Raw genomic sequence first — 15,475 nt, forward strand, 5'->3', positions numbered from 1 at the left:
CGCCTCGTCATTTTCCGTCCAAGTAAAGGTCAAAGGTTTTCTTTTTCAAATAGGTACCTACTCAGTACAGTTTTCTTGTGAAAAGTCTGGAGCAAGATGCATTCTTCCAAAGAGTTGATGTCATGGAGAAGAACCGACAAGACACTCCATGTAATGTAATGCTCCAAATAATACCTTGTTTTCTGTGCCCAAAATGTCAGTCATTTCTGTGGTTTGTGTAACCCCCGGACCGTAGCCTACTGCTGTTCATTTTGAGACTCTTGCAGCCAAGAGTTTGTAGCACATGGTCGTGTAGGTCTTTACGGCACCTATTGGATGACCCGTAAAAGTACGCGATCATGTGACGAAAGACTACTTGCAAACTCTTCACGCGGCGCAAAGTCGTCACTTAGCATCATCCCTTTCTTTAGTCTAGTCCTGGACGTGTTGTTATTGGGGATTGCGATCCCGCAACAAAACTTAAATCCAGGAATTTGCAGTACTGAGACGTTTAGTCTAGTGGTCTGAGAAGAAAGTTCCTTCCAATTTAAAACAACTTTTATTTTTGTTAGGTATACTTCCTATTACCAGTTGACATGCACTTCATGACGACGGATGATAGGTATATGACGACTGTTTATTTGTTGAAAAATGAGTAGGTATCTAAGCTTTAGAAACATAGTAGACGTTTTAAGTATTATGGCAGAAATGCTGTCATTTAGTTTTTGCTGTCTGTATTTTTCGCGAGATTTCATTTGAAATCAACAGAGATAACCTGATTAGGTTCAACAGGTTACAGGGGTACTCGCTAGGCTCTGTAAACATGGTCCTTTGTATTGATCAGGAAATGTAGTTTCCCATCCATTTATATCAGTTGCAGCAAATTATGTGGGAGACCGTAATTAATGACCTTCATCTCTTCTGTTCTTAGAAAAAAAAAGGTTATATTTCGTCAGAAATTTTTCCATCAGTGTATCGTCGCTGGTAGCGCTGAAAATTTGAGAACCATAAAAAGCATTAGCAATCTCTAGGAAGCAGTAATTATTAAAAGATTGTCATAAATCTATCAGAACAACAACATTCCAAAAATAAGTTCTATTTATAAAGCTAGTTATTTTCTTGTCTATCCAGGAACAAATAGATGGGCAGATGGCGACCAAGGGCGCAAACAACTAGGTTAAGGCGTCATACGCACTTAGCCAAGCCGTTATTTATTGCGGAACGAGGTAAGTAAGAAACACGACCTTTTAAGGTAGATATCGTAACCCGCTGCTCATACAAAGAATGTGTGGTAAACACTGATTCACGTCCTTTGGGCTTGCATTGGAAATTCTTGTGATGCGTCACTCTTGTTTTGGATCCCTGTTTATTAACCAACGTTTCCTCATTAGGACATCCATTTCTATAGCTTATAAGATTGAGATTATTTGAGAACCTGCAGAAAATATTATTTCAAATAATATCTCCTGTACACTAACATCCTGAATTAAAGTTCGGTTTTATATAAAAATCTAAAAAAGCTATAGGGATGAAGGTTCACTTAATGTTTGGGAATTTACAAGATTTCCGACAAGGTAGAATCGACCTTTGTTTCCCTTACTAGCGAAGTCGAAAATTAAGTCTGACGGTGTTGTTTTGGTTGCCTGCATAACGTGCTTCATAGCAAATGCAGACATGATTTTTTGTAGTGCCACGTTGGAGCCAAATGCCCGGTTGGTGGCAAGTCGGCTTTATGAGTAACCTTCAGTAGTCAGTGGACATGTTTACAAACAAACGCAACGTGACCGCGCCTGCGTGAATGCCACGTCTCGTTTCTGTCATATGCAATCATTCCGGACTTACCCTAGCATAAAACGCTATTTATTCATAAAAACGTGCTGATGAAAGCCACATTTCTTTGAATAATGAAAAAGATAAACTCGAATTTTAATCAATGCAATAACTTACTTATTATTGTTTATGATCCTCACGGTCGTACAACATGTCATTCATAATGGTCAACTGTTCTCCGCCCACGCTACTTTCATCGATCGTTTCCAAGAAAAACATTATATAATCGAGGAAAAGGAAAACCTTCAAACATGCTTACATATACATAATTGCGCGTCAAATAGATAAATTCTCGTGTGACCGGTTTTAAGTACAGTTACTGTTAATCAGGAATCCATTGCATGCACGTATTCTGCAGAATAATTCAAGAAATGATATGTTTTGGTTGGTGTAGCTTCTTTAAGAGAAGTATAATTTATTTCGCAACTTTCTAACTTACATAACGGTAATATTTTGTTTTGAAACAAAACTGTGTCGTAACGGTAAAAGATCCTGTTTACAAACAACGCTTACAATAACAAGCCACCAACAACAGCAGAGCAACTGGCGACCACCATTATTTTCCGAAATGAAGCCACGTAAACTCACTTTTATAATTAACAACTTAAGACTTTCCCTTGACAAACTTGAAAACAAAATTTCGTAAATCGAATGTTGTGCAATAAATCTTGTTTTGCAAGTACATATTTTGAAAAATTTAAGCTATACTTATGTAAACAATTAAAACTTTCGTTCTTGGAAGTCATGAAGCTCAATACCAATCTAACTTTCAGGTTTTAAAACTAGGTGCGTGCAATCTTTGTTTTTGAGATGTGAAAGTCTAAAGTAAATGTAACTGTAGATAGACACTGTACGAGTACCAGACTGAATAAAAAATGATGGTCTAATTAACGAGCGTAGTCAATAGCTTGTAAACATCCGAAGAGCAAATAACAAGCACAGTTACAATCTTGTGAGTGTGACATCCGCCACAGAAGCGGAATGCGAGCGCATTGCGCAACTTGTTTTGACGGCGGCGCAGTCGCAGCGAAACCTTCATTGCTTCATACAGATTACAGACGGTACTTACTTTCCAGTCAAGTGTCAAGCAAGACAGGTCTTTGTATAGTTTCTTTTCGCCGCTGTACTTACGACTTACATTCTGAATTTTGATGAATAAAAGATTTTAAAAGCGAAGTTGTTCAACTGTGATCAACAAGGTAGAACAAAACTCTGATATCTATCGTCTTCTTCCTGTAAATAAGTATGATTCTCTGTGGTTTATTATATTGTTCTCTGAATTAAAACATCATTGTTGCAATGTTTATAAACTTTTAAAAGTATTCTCAATCAGACTAAAGCACTGTTGTTTCAGTGCAACAACATGTTCATTATGTTCAACGCATTGTAGTTGGGTTAAAGCAAAGTGAATAGATGCCTCTACCATTTCCAGGATAACGTTCCATCACAATGTAAATAACATACTGCAATTATGTTAAGTAATTTTCCTGTTGTTTTGGTAACATTAAAATTTGGTTTTACAAAATCTGTCGTCGAACATTGGACCTCCATAGATAAATAATTGACGCAACTCGTACTTTTACGATATTTTGATAATAGCATCTACGTCAGTAAATTATTATCGTGACGATAATGAAATATTTACAATATAAATGATAAAAAATCTGTTACTTTTGTTTGTCGTTTAAAATGCCTTCGAATATATTTGATAGATAGATTAATAAAGTACAAATGCACAGCAAGGAACGTACCGCAGTTATAGGGTACGTAACCAGGTGGTCGGATCCGGCTGCGTGAGGTGTGCGCTCGTGTCGACAGCCTTGCTGGAGGCAGTGTATTTGCAAAACTATTGCAACAACAACGAGGCTACGATTGACTCTCTCTTTCTTGTCTTGTTGCGAATAATCGCTTGCTATTTAAGCGTTATTGAAAGTAAGTTGATCACTTTGTAAAGCATTTCTTAATGTTGAAGCTGTCAAGTCATGATGTTATCTGCATTGTGTATGCGCTAAACTCTCAACAAGAGACTCATTGCGAAAGGTTGATTATTTGGATATTATGATGCAGAAGTTGACAATCTGATTATTGTGTAAATTCAGCTTTTTTTAAATTAAATTATTTGCATAATCAAGCCTATCATAAAAATCTATCTTTAGTTAGCAGTTATGGTGTCGACTGGCAAACAATAAATAACACAAATACAGATATTGTTTTAAAATTGTTTCATAGCATGTAATGTTACGTATCTATTGTGAAATTAATAATCATGAAAATTGTCATGTCATGCCTTCCGTGGCGCCGGCAGCCTTAGCGTAAATAAATAACGTTTCTTTTGCAATGACTCGACACTGTACACTCCTAATTTATAATTTGAAGCTATTCTAAATTTGTAGATCACGTCATCTTATTATGACTGAAGTTAGCAGAATTTTCAGTAGTTTCTCTAGGCGTGATGAAACTTTTGATGCTTTAGACTACGCACGTTTCGCTATTGGTAAACTTTCAACGTGCGGTGCATTGGAAAAATCGATAATTTTATACGAATGTTGACAACATTGACTTTTTTTCCTTGCTCTTGTATAATTTGAAATTTAAAAGCCCTTGACGAGCTGTTAAATGCTAACAGCACATGACTTGATGACTTTTCCTCTTTTCCCGTTATTGTTTCGTAATCAAAGTACTACTTTGTTACTGTTAACTTAGATATTACATAAGTATCTGGTTTCACATTTCAGTATGGCATTTCCTTATGTACTAATCTATATTTTTCTTACCTTTTCAATAAAATTAATCTCATAGTAAATCAAATACAGCCTGATTTACGTTTTGGAAAGTAATTGCTGGTAGAAGTAATATCAAGAATCTCTTCTTTGCAATCATGTAAGTAAAAGTTCTAAAATCTGGCATTTATAACAAGAAACTAAAAGACCCATTTGAAAGTAATATTTATATCAATTTATCTAGTGTTTTGTAATTGCCACGTGTTGTTGTACAGCATCGGCAGTGTTTTGTTTGTCTGGAACGACCACGGCAAGGTCGGCAGTCGCCACCTCCACTGTCACTCAGCACACTCCTACCACCGGCTGTAACATCAATTTACGTAACATTGAATTGTGTATAGCTGTTGAAAACAATCCGTCGTTACACCTTGTTTACTTGAAGATTTTTGTTTCCTTAACGTAATTAAGTTTCTCGAACTATCTAATTGATCATCCACGTATCATACACGTTAATGCAAGCTCTTTAAGAACTGCTATTTGTTACGAAGCGTGTGTGAATGATGAATGACCATTTTGCTGTACAGAAGTATCCATTAGGGCTGGTAAATTGTGTCAAAGTTGAATGGTACTTTATTTTCAGACGTCCCGTTAGTTATGCGTGCTGTAATAAAGCAGTCGAATGTGTAATTTACACGCTACCCACAGTGGCTACATAAGTCAAAACCGCCACAAGTTGTGTCAATCACGTCAACCTACAGCTTGGTGTTTCGAAATGGTGTCACAGTTGGCTGGTGGGGCTTCGCTCCACGCAGCCGGCGAGTGCTCCACTACGTCGCCGCCTCGCCGCCGCTCACAACTGGGCTAAGGTCGCGACTGTGCATTTTTCATGTTACCTGCTGTGAGTACGAGAACACGGCATTGTTACATTCCAAATCCATTCATATGCCGACGGAACGAGTTTCGAACCTAAAAATCCAGTTTAGAGAGTTGTCATACATAATTACGTAATAGAGCGGATTTCGAAATTGTTTTTAACTTAATTGTGCATTCCGTTCTCATACATAACAAACATGTTATGTTCTATAATGCGTCATTTGGACGAAAGGATCGAACATCTGGATATCATTGATATTCCGGATTTATAGATAATGCATGTACATGCATACATATAATTAGTTATTTGACTAGAAATGCATTTTTAGGTAATGACGTAGGTAACGTTAGATTTATGATATTTATTCAGCTTTGAAAACGGTTAGTGTATAAATAAGTCTACAATATTCGAGTTCACTTAATATTCTACGTAGCATAGATGCGGAAATCGTATTCACCAAGGAATCTGAATGATTTAGAGCAGGGGTAAAAAACTAAACAAAGCTACATCTAAAAACGCTTTAATGTTAGAGCGCGATGCGATGCGGCTGCGCTGAGCTGCGACTGCGTTACAAAACTGGGTCAGCGAGTAAAACAAGCTACGTTTGATACGGGCGCTTGTTATGATGCCCATCCTACTGGCGCCGCGCCGCGGCGCAACCTACCACCACAACATCACATAAGCTATTTGGAAAATAGGACACCAAATACGATGCCATAATATTTTATCGGAGAACATAAACAGAACTATGTGATTGACGATGGTGTAGTTTTTCAGTCCAGGAAGAATAAGATTTCCTTTTCAGGCATTATTGAATCAAGGATGTATTCGCAAGAGCAGTCACGAATACATGTTTGAATTGTTTTACATTTGATGAGCGAAGCCTGTATCCGTAGGGAACAATCTGGTGTAATGAGTGGGGCCGGGCGCGCCGCACCTCCCGTATGATTCATGCCGTACCTTGCGCCCGGCCAGCAGACGCAGCCGGAATGTAGGTCACCTGCTCGCGATGGTTTGTTTGGGTCGGTGGGTCCCCAAAATTAGAATGCGTTAATAATACGCCAACCTTTGCTTACAGCGTCTCGCACGTCACGTTTTACATCACTCTATTTTTATCAGCCGTTAAACATTATCAGCATGCAGTGCATCTCGGTGACACTAAATACTCTCGCCCACTTTATTTGACTCAGAGCTGTACTCATATAGCTTTCTATTCTTAATCGTTTACAATTACCTACTGCATTTTTTAATGCATTCTCGGAGTAATAATTTATTTATATCTAGCGGAAAAATGCATAATCACCTGCATGTTGATTTTCCTGTTAAATCTTGCTACAGGAAAATAAATATTATTATGTACAAATAAGAAACTGCCAACTGGTGATTTCCAGTAAGATAATAAGGAAAGACCGTTCTGTGTAAGTAAGCATAACGCTCTAAGTTTTGTTTGAATAAGGTAGGTACATGCCTTGCTGTGTGCTAATTTACCGAGGTGTGTATTCTGAGAACGTTTTCTATTTCTTCGGATATTGACAAGGCAGTGTGGCACTTGAGTATGTTTTCCGCAACCGTTTATCGATTGAACATTTGTTCGACGTGGTTATGCAAGCTGCATGTTCCGCGCCGTAATTTTGCTGCATCCGCTGGCCTGGTGGTAAATAGGTCAGTCGCCCACGCCGCCGCAGCGCCCGTTTGTTTGGGTCCCCTTTATTGATCAAGCTCCTCGGTACCCCAAGCTGTGCGCACGCAGACCACCCCAGCTTGTGCATAAACTTGCCAATGCAGTTTCTACTCTCTATTCTACTCTCAACTTATGTAATACATGTTGGAGAAATACACGAGATTGGGTAAAGAAGCGGAAAACAAGAACATCATTTTAGTAATGCTTCCATAGCAATTCATCAATTTATGGAGGAGCTTAATGAATATACGAAAGCCGAAATGTCTGTGAAATATTGATGTGTTGTTAGGAACGTATCAGGGCGGAATCGACACGGGTAGGTCAGATAGGAGACAGACGCACACCCCCGCTATAATCTTTATGTCGGGTTGACATGACAACGACAACGTGAGGAGCCTCGCCAGACGCGGCTCCGACCACGAGGTTACACGAATTATGTAATATTCATGCAGGACGACGTCTGCTGTATTGGCTAGAATAGAATGTTTATTTTCTATAGGAAAATATACTTTGATTTCTTGATTTGAAAATTCATCGAAAGTAAGCTCCCAATATCTACAAAAATATTTTTACTCATGTTACGTCTTTGACACTCATTTATGTTTTCTGACAAAGCATGCTGCTCATTTGAATAAGACTAAATTTATCGACTTGGTGTAACAATAAACTAAACCCGGTCATAAGCACGTTGCGACCGGCGGTTTTAAACCACGTGGGGTTTTTGTAATTAACTAGCAAGTGTCAACTACGTGTTTCAGCGGAATAAGGATAGTACCGCAAAGTTAATTAATCATACTTTATTTGTGTCACTTCAATATTCCTTTGCGATTTAATAATAGCACGGAGGTATAAATAATATTGTTGGAAAAAGTTGCCTTCTACTTTTACTGAAATAACAAGACCTGCGTTCTGCGGAGAATAATTTAAAGTTGTATGATCACGTTGCATTTTCATCAATCAATCGGGTTTATCATTCATATGACTCGTAGGTTGGTTTTAGCTTGTGAATTGGTTGCCGTAACCGTTTCTGAGAAATGACAACTCAAAACTCGGTTTTCGGATAATGTGTAAATATGAAATTAAGTTCATTTCCTTGTAATTATGAAGTCATGGTAAATCCCAGAGAGGTATAGCAAAGTTTACGTTTCGGATCTAGGGTGCACGAACGTCATACCTATTTAGAACTTATAAATCTATTTAACTTTCATTGAAAAATGTAGTATCTGTACCAAAAATGTTTTTGGGACAGCACGCGATATTTATTTCGAGCACGGTTTCAGAATGTGATGTTTGTGTGATATCCGATACTGCGCCAGTTACAGGCCGTAGGTTTTCAAACAAGTGTAGCGTCACCACGTGCCTGCCTATGACATGATTGTGAGCCGCCAGTGAGCTGACCTGTCCCCTGCAACTAGGCCACGGCTGTTGGCGTTAGGTCGCAAGCGCCACTCGTGATTGCACTCATAATCCCGCACGACAGCTAAATACTCAACCAATGTCGAAAATATCATAATGTTTAATGACTGTTGCTAATACCTGCATAGCTCCGTGATGTAACTTTAATTATTTTAAGCACCTGGTGTAATTAGTGGCATCAATGTCAAATAAACCGCTTAGAACCGGTTGTTTTTATTTCGTTTTGTTTATTTGTTTGAAACTTTGGAAATTAATTCTATTGTTTTAAGTTTAACGTAAAAAGTAATATAAAAGAGGACCTTGGCTTGAGTGATGAAAATGATAAACAACTTTTGAAGGATGTCTGATACCTAATGATGAAATGAATCATGTTTTCGAGTTCGGAGAATGTCTACCAGGTAAATAAGACCCGTTGCAGTTTAACGCGCAAAAAAGTTAAGCTATTAGACCTTCAGAAATAATTGAGTATTCTTACACAAAAACCAACATAATGTATGTTCTCAACCAGCAAACGAATTTAAATCTATGTTCAAGTAAGGTTCCTCGCCAACTTCATCAACCTACAAGCATACTAAACGTGCAATAGAAGGCTCGAGGTCTATTTGGTCTTTATATGGTAATGTAGTCCAATTTTGTCGACCTTCGCAATTAGGACAAGTAAACATAATTTTCAGGTATTGCGTACACAGGGATGATTTTGACTTCATTTTGTTTTGTTTTAATATTTCATTAAAAAACTATTCGACTTCAAACATATTGCAGTAGCAAGTAAAATTATCTGTTTCTGAAACATAACGTAGACGTTTTATTTTCTGTTAAGTTGGCCACGTGGGCTACCCGTGCCTTCACCCACGTGGTGCGGGAAATCGATGGAGCCGTAGTAGCCTTGTTCCGCTAGCTTCCATGTTTAATTCGATTACTAAGCACCCAAATTGAATATTAAACTTCTTGTGTATGTTTACTTTAATTAAATTCATTTATTATTTATTTATTTGCATATGGATGATGGATTTCATGGGATTGTTATGTTGTGGTGTTTAAATGCTAAATCGAACAGAACATTTTTCAAGTAACTCTTGCTTATGTTTAAAAATAATAAGAGTCATGGCCAAAACCTTGTTGAATTTATACAAATACCTAAAGGGCAGATCAGATCGTCTAGCAAGTTAAGTCCCGCGCCTGCGCCACTGTAACTGTGTTTCCGCGCCACACTCATTGTAGAGTTCGATCGCGTTACGTAGACGGAACGTGAAACGTAATCGTAAGTAGGTCGCTGGCTGGTAGTGCGCGCGCAGGCTGTCCGCCCCTTCCCCCCGGCGCCACTACGACGTCACTATTGATCGCGCACGTGGCGCCGTAAGTGACGTAGCGCCTGGCGCGTCCGATACTACACCCCCTGTCTACCCCCGTCGCCGTACCTTGCCACCCCCGACGCCGACGCCCGCCCCACTTCTGCTGCAAACTGCAATTACGATGTCATCCACCTATTTTAGCGCAAACAATGACCACAATAACAGCATTTCTCGTTAACCAGATAATTATCTAGGAAAATAGGAAAATCGAAGCCTTCCAGAGTACTAAACGACTTCAGATAAATTGCCCTTCTGCCAATTTCAGATGTCAGTATTTGTGAGTAATAGGTAACACTAAACAACGTCATTTGTTTGTGTTCAAAATAACAGTAGGTAACCTTTATCGGATTATATCAATGTGTAGTACTTTATTTACCTGGAACTGATAAAATATCGAAGTGCGACTTCCAGTAATATTTAGTTTTCACGAGTGACGTCAGCCAATTCCGCTTCAAAGAAATATTGGGCTTATTTTGCTTGGTTTTGCTCTAGCCAAATAGTGTAATATTTACAAAGTTAGATGTTATAGCCAAGATAAGGTAATTAACGTTCTTGTTTTGTTTACTTTCACGTGGCACAATATTCTGTTGTGACTGTATGGTTTCCACAATCAGTGGAACCGTTGTACGGACATTATTAAGTCGTTAAGTCTCCCCGCAATGTTTGTACACGTGCCACAAAAAATGTTGTAGTACTGTTTACGCATTTAAGTTTCACTTCATAAAACCTCTAGCAAACAAGTCACTTCATTTTATTTGAATCGTAGTTTCGTATTCAAAGGAAGTTATAAAACTCATGCAATGATTTTTCAGATAGTTCATAGTTCACGGATCCTAAAAAAAAATGAGGGAAATGCAACACGTGGCTAAAGCGTATCAGTATGCAAAACCCGATGAAAGATGAATGAAATCATAACAGCGAGTATGCGTATATCGATTCGAAACTGTGTCCTGCATTATGCAAGGAACAATACAAACCGCATAGTGGGCTAATCTTAGATTTCACGAGAGTACTAGAAGCTCATGGCACAATGGAGCTAGCCTGTGTGTGTGCACTATTTGCATGTGCGTAACAGTCGGCTTAGGCGCGCCCTACATAACGCCCTTCACTTTACAACAGAATGCATTTAGCATTGTTTACTGACGTAACACTGCACTTATAGAGCTGCAAGGAAATCGTTATAATCCTCTTACTCAGGCACTTTGTTCTACATAACTAGTTTTCTAGAACATTGTTGCTACTTCGATTTATTTATAGAGTTTTCTTGCGTATCAAAACATCATAATTTTCTTTCCTTTCGCATTAGTCAATTCTTCTTTCAAAATCAATTTCTATGAAAAGGAAAAATATCTGTCTGATTGCATTAATGCTTAGGAAATGTTAGGATGAGTTTTCCATTAAATATTTCTTCTGCTACTGGTTTAATAGATGGAAAGCTATGAATATTTTTCTTTTGAATTCCATTGATATTATGTAAAACCACTTAAAATGTAGTGTGTGCTAAGTGACATGATAAGGACAGTATAGAATTACCTAGGAAACCTAGTATGTGTAGAACTAAGACTTAGCTGAAAGAAACCACAGTCGACCTAACGCGTTGGCGCCACTTGTAACCATAGACATACTTAAGTCACCTCATGACTAGAACATACTCTGTGGCGTTGGCCTCCTTGTTCTAATGAACTTTTAAAAAAAAGTATTTACCTGTTTACTCAACTGTTGTGCGTACGACAATATTATTACAAATCTACGTGTAAAGGATGTGATGTTTTGCTATTTTTGTGTTATGACGAGGCAAACAGACGTCATACCTGAAACGATCTTGATGATAAAGTAACAAACAACGCTGTAATTACAGAGATCCTGGAATTGTCTTTATAGTGATGTGTAGGTCGATAGCAAATAACAAGTAATAAAACTGGCCAAGTTCGAGTTGGACTCACGCACGTAGGGTTCCGTACATGGGCGTAGCCAGCTTTGGGCTCAGGGTGGGGCAGCAGTCAACCTATCCCTCGGGGTAGGGCGGAGGCCCTCCGATTTTTTGTATCTTGAGCCATTAATCTCAAACTTGATAATCTCTTAATTTGAGAGGTTTATATTTTCAGGTACAGAAAATAAACAATCACACACAGGACAAAAGCCAAAAGTAAAGGCATGTAGTTTCTGAATACGCGAGCGAAGCGAGCGCGAAATTTTTATCGGACTTAAACCAAATATATCGTAAAGTTTAGCCCAAACGTACTTAACTTTTTGTTTGTTGACAAATGCAAAAATAAGGGCATATAGTTTCTGAATACGCGAGCGAAGCGAGCGCGAAATTTTTATCGGACTTAAACCAAATATTACGTGAAATGTAGCCCAAACGTACTTAACTTTTTGTTTCTTAACAAAACAAAAATAACATAGTTTCTGAATACGCGAGCGAAGCGAGCGCGAAATTTTAATTATTTTTTAAGACTTAAAACCAAAAACTACGTAAAATGTCGGCCAAATATACATTTTCATGAATGGGAGGACTAGGTACGACACACCCGATTAACGTCCATACGAAAACCCCCTCGCTCGTATAGATAAGTCGATAAAAATAAAGTTAGATACCTAACGTATAGCAACGTCGCGCAGCTAAGCTTCGCGGACCACTCGGAATGCCTCCAGGGACCACCAGTGGTCCGCGGACCACCGGCTAAGAACCACTTTGCTAAACGATCGTTCTATTGTACAGGTCGTACATGGCTGGGCAAGCAAAATAGCGAGCGCGGTTTTTACACTAGGATAAAATTGCATTTCCGAAATTTTGATCACATCTACCAGTTCCATCTCCTTCAATGCATTATTTTTTGGATTAGATGGACGGCTCGGCTCGCTACGCCACATAGCAACTAATATTTTAGGGAATACGGCTCGCTTTCAAATGACGCGCGCACCGCGCACGTTCGGGAACTCTAGCGTGTATTTTGTTTTGATCGCGCTCTTTTCGACCTTTCGTTCTTTCGACCTCGATGGCGCAATGGTCACCATGCCGGACCGCCGAACCTGAGGTCCCGGGTTCGATTCCCGGTTCGGTCGACATTTGTGTGATGAGCATGCTTGTTGGCCGTGGTCTGGGTGTTACGATATGTCATCATCATCATCGTCATCTCAGCCATAACACAAGTTAATTAATAACTTACCATGGGGCTAACCGACCGTGTGTGAAAAAGGAGTCCCGACATTATTTATTTATTTTTCAAAGTCGACAATTTTTTTATGCGGATTATAACTTACGGATAGTACATATGATTGTTGATGTTGTTAGTTAGAGTTAGTAAAAAAACATTATTCAATCAGACACCTTATAGGTCAGAGCCAGGGCCCAGGGTGGGGCAAGTGCCCCAGCTTGCCCCAGTGTGGCTACGCCCATGGTTCCGTATTCTTCATCTGTGAAAAACTGTCTTCACCTACTGCGGTTTATGAGATACAGCCTGGCGATAAACTGGCAGCGAATTCTTGTAATAGGGTCCCGTTTTATTCTTTGGGGACGGAATCCTAAAAAGTAAGGCAATTTTATTATTTACAAAACTTTTAACCCATTCCAAAAACGAAGACGGAATTGAACTTATTTGAATTAATTAAAAACTAACTTTTTTTTGGAGAAGTACAAAGCAACCCTAATTTGTACTTCTCCAAAAAAATTGCGAAAAAAACGACTGTACATTTTGCTCCTGAAAAATTCTTCAAGCGTAACCGTAGACGTCCAGCAGAAATCATGGCACACACGTGACGTGTTTTATACAAACAAGTTTTTGAACGCAAACCCATTAAAATGCTGCGTGAGTGAAAGGTTGCGTAATGTTTTCATTAGAACCTGAAACTGAAAGGTACATCCGCCCACTTGACGCTCTCTGCTCACGGTGCACGGCGCGGGACGCGTGACGCTGGAAATTGCGCACTTTGAACGCTTGTATAACCTTTATGATTGCTTCTAAGGCTATTTCAACGGTGACGTCAGTAATACACTAAACAGCCCGGCAAGGGTACAGAATGACCGTGTGTTTGCACAACAATAAAACACAATGAGAATCAAAATACATTGAGCAACGTAGTTGTAATCATGTTCCCGATGATACCTGCTACATTTTCAGTAGTACTATTTATAACTTTATTGATGTTCGGCAACTGCGTACTTGCCCGTATTGTACACTGTCCACCTTGTACTAAAATTAGCAGTATGTCATTATGTATGACATTATGCGTAATAAATAGGAAACCTTTGTATACTGCACTATCATTAAACATTACAATATGCCGTTCCGCCTGCACTACCCCGAAGGCGTAGGCAGAGCTGAACTTTAACACCCACTACTCTACTCCTACTATGACGTTATATCAAGTCATAAGATGAAAAACTTGACAATGTTCTAGAGAATGAGGGATAGATTCTGATAGATATCTAAGTAGGCGTTTGGTCCGTACATAAGAGTAGGCTATAATTTAGTTTAAATGCCAGAACACAAAAGGACAGGCAATTCTGAAAATGGACGTTTACAAACTTGAATTAGGTACTTTTAAATAGCACATAACTAGAACTCTATGTATTGATTTTGTGAGCTACTGAAAGCCACATAGCGTAGTATTTCACCCATATGACATAATATTGCATCAGTTCTATATGGGTCAAGCTGCAGCGGAAAGGCTAAAGGTCGTGGTGCAGTGCAGCTGCGGGGCGTGGGTGTGTTCCACGAGGGTTGGGAGGCGGCAGGTAGGCGCCAGGAGAAGGTGAGCTGGAGGGGGAGCGTACACGCCAACGTTACATAAGTCCACAGCTGTAGGTACTGTACTTGCCGAGTTCCGTTAATACCGAAGGTTGCTGCGCATAAGGTCGTCCGTCTCTGGGTCACGACGCAAGCCGTCATGCCGCGCCGTATTTACGGCTATATTTTCTAGGTAATAGTACAACCTTCTAGCTGTTCTACTGCTGTTTGTGTTGCTGGCTATTTTTAGCTTTCGAAGAAAGTTAATTACGATTACGTGTAGAGGAAAACGGAATCAAGAATACTTTTAATTAGCCAGATGCAATTGCTTTTAATATTTTGCAAAGGAAACGGTATGGGCATTGACATAGGTCGGTGAGTCAAACTCAGAGAGTGTTGTTATGTATTATGAGTATCCACTATCTCGTCCTCGTATCTTCGACGTGGGTTCGCTATCTGTTATTTCAGAGTGCATTTTTATCAACATATCGCAATATTTATGCTAGATTTCATTCGAGTACGTTGTGGCACTTAGCGTGCCCAAACCTTAATCAAGTATTTTACTGGTGGGATCAAGTACTAAATGCTATGTAATGTATTGTAATAAATAAATGAAATTATGTCAGTCTTAACTTAAAAAAATATCACGGGTAATAAGTTTTTTTTCAAAGAGAAGTCGAGAAGTATTTTCTTTGGTAATAATAACTTAACGGGTATTGCAGTAGTATAATATCTTTCACATTAAATATTACATTAAATTAAAGTTTCCATATTTATAATAACTAATAAACAAAATCATGGCCTGTCTCAGCCTTTTGGCATAGTTAACTCCCTCGTTATGTTGTTGTATGTGATATCGCCAACCAAACTAGTCCAAGGGCAAATATTAATTT

General features: G+C 38.9%; 1 protein-coding gene across 2 annotated transcripts in view; it reads left to right on the forward strand.

Moving 5' to 3' along the window:
* LOC110370086 (3-phosphoinositide-dependent protein kinase 1) overlaps positions 1 to 15,475 on the forward strand; it is a 55,819-nt gene that overhangs the window by 912 nt on the left and 39,432 nt on the right. For both annotated transcript variants that reach the window (XM_021325815.3, XM_049850868.2), the window contains exon 2: positions 1,111 to 1,205. The gene's annotated coding sequence lies outside the window, so the exon portion shown is untranslated. The remainder of the gene's footprint in view (positions 1 to 1,110; positions 1,206 to 15,475) is intronic.

Source organism: Helicoverpa armigera, chromosome 11 (assembly GCF_030705265.1).
Source record: "Helicoverpa armigera isolate CAAS_96S chromosome 11, ASM3070526v1, whole genome shotgun sequence".
Lineage (NCBI taxonomy): Eukaryota > Metazoa > Arthropoda > Insecta > Lepidoptera > Noctuidae > Helicoverpa > Helicoverpa armigera.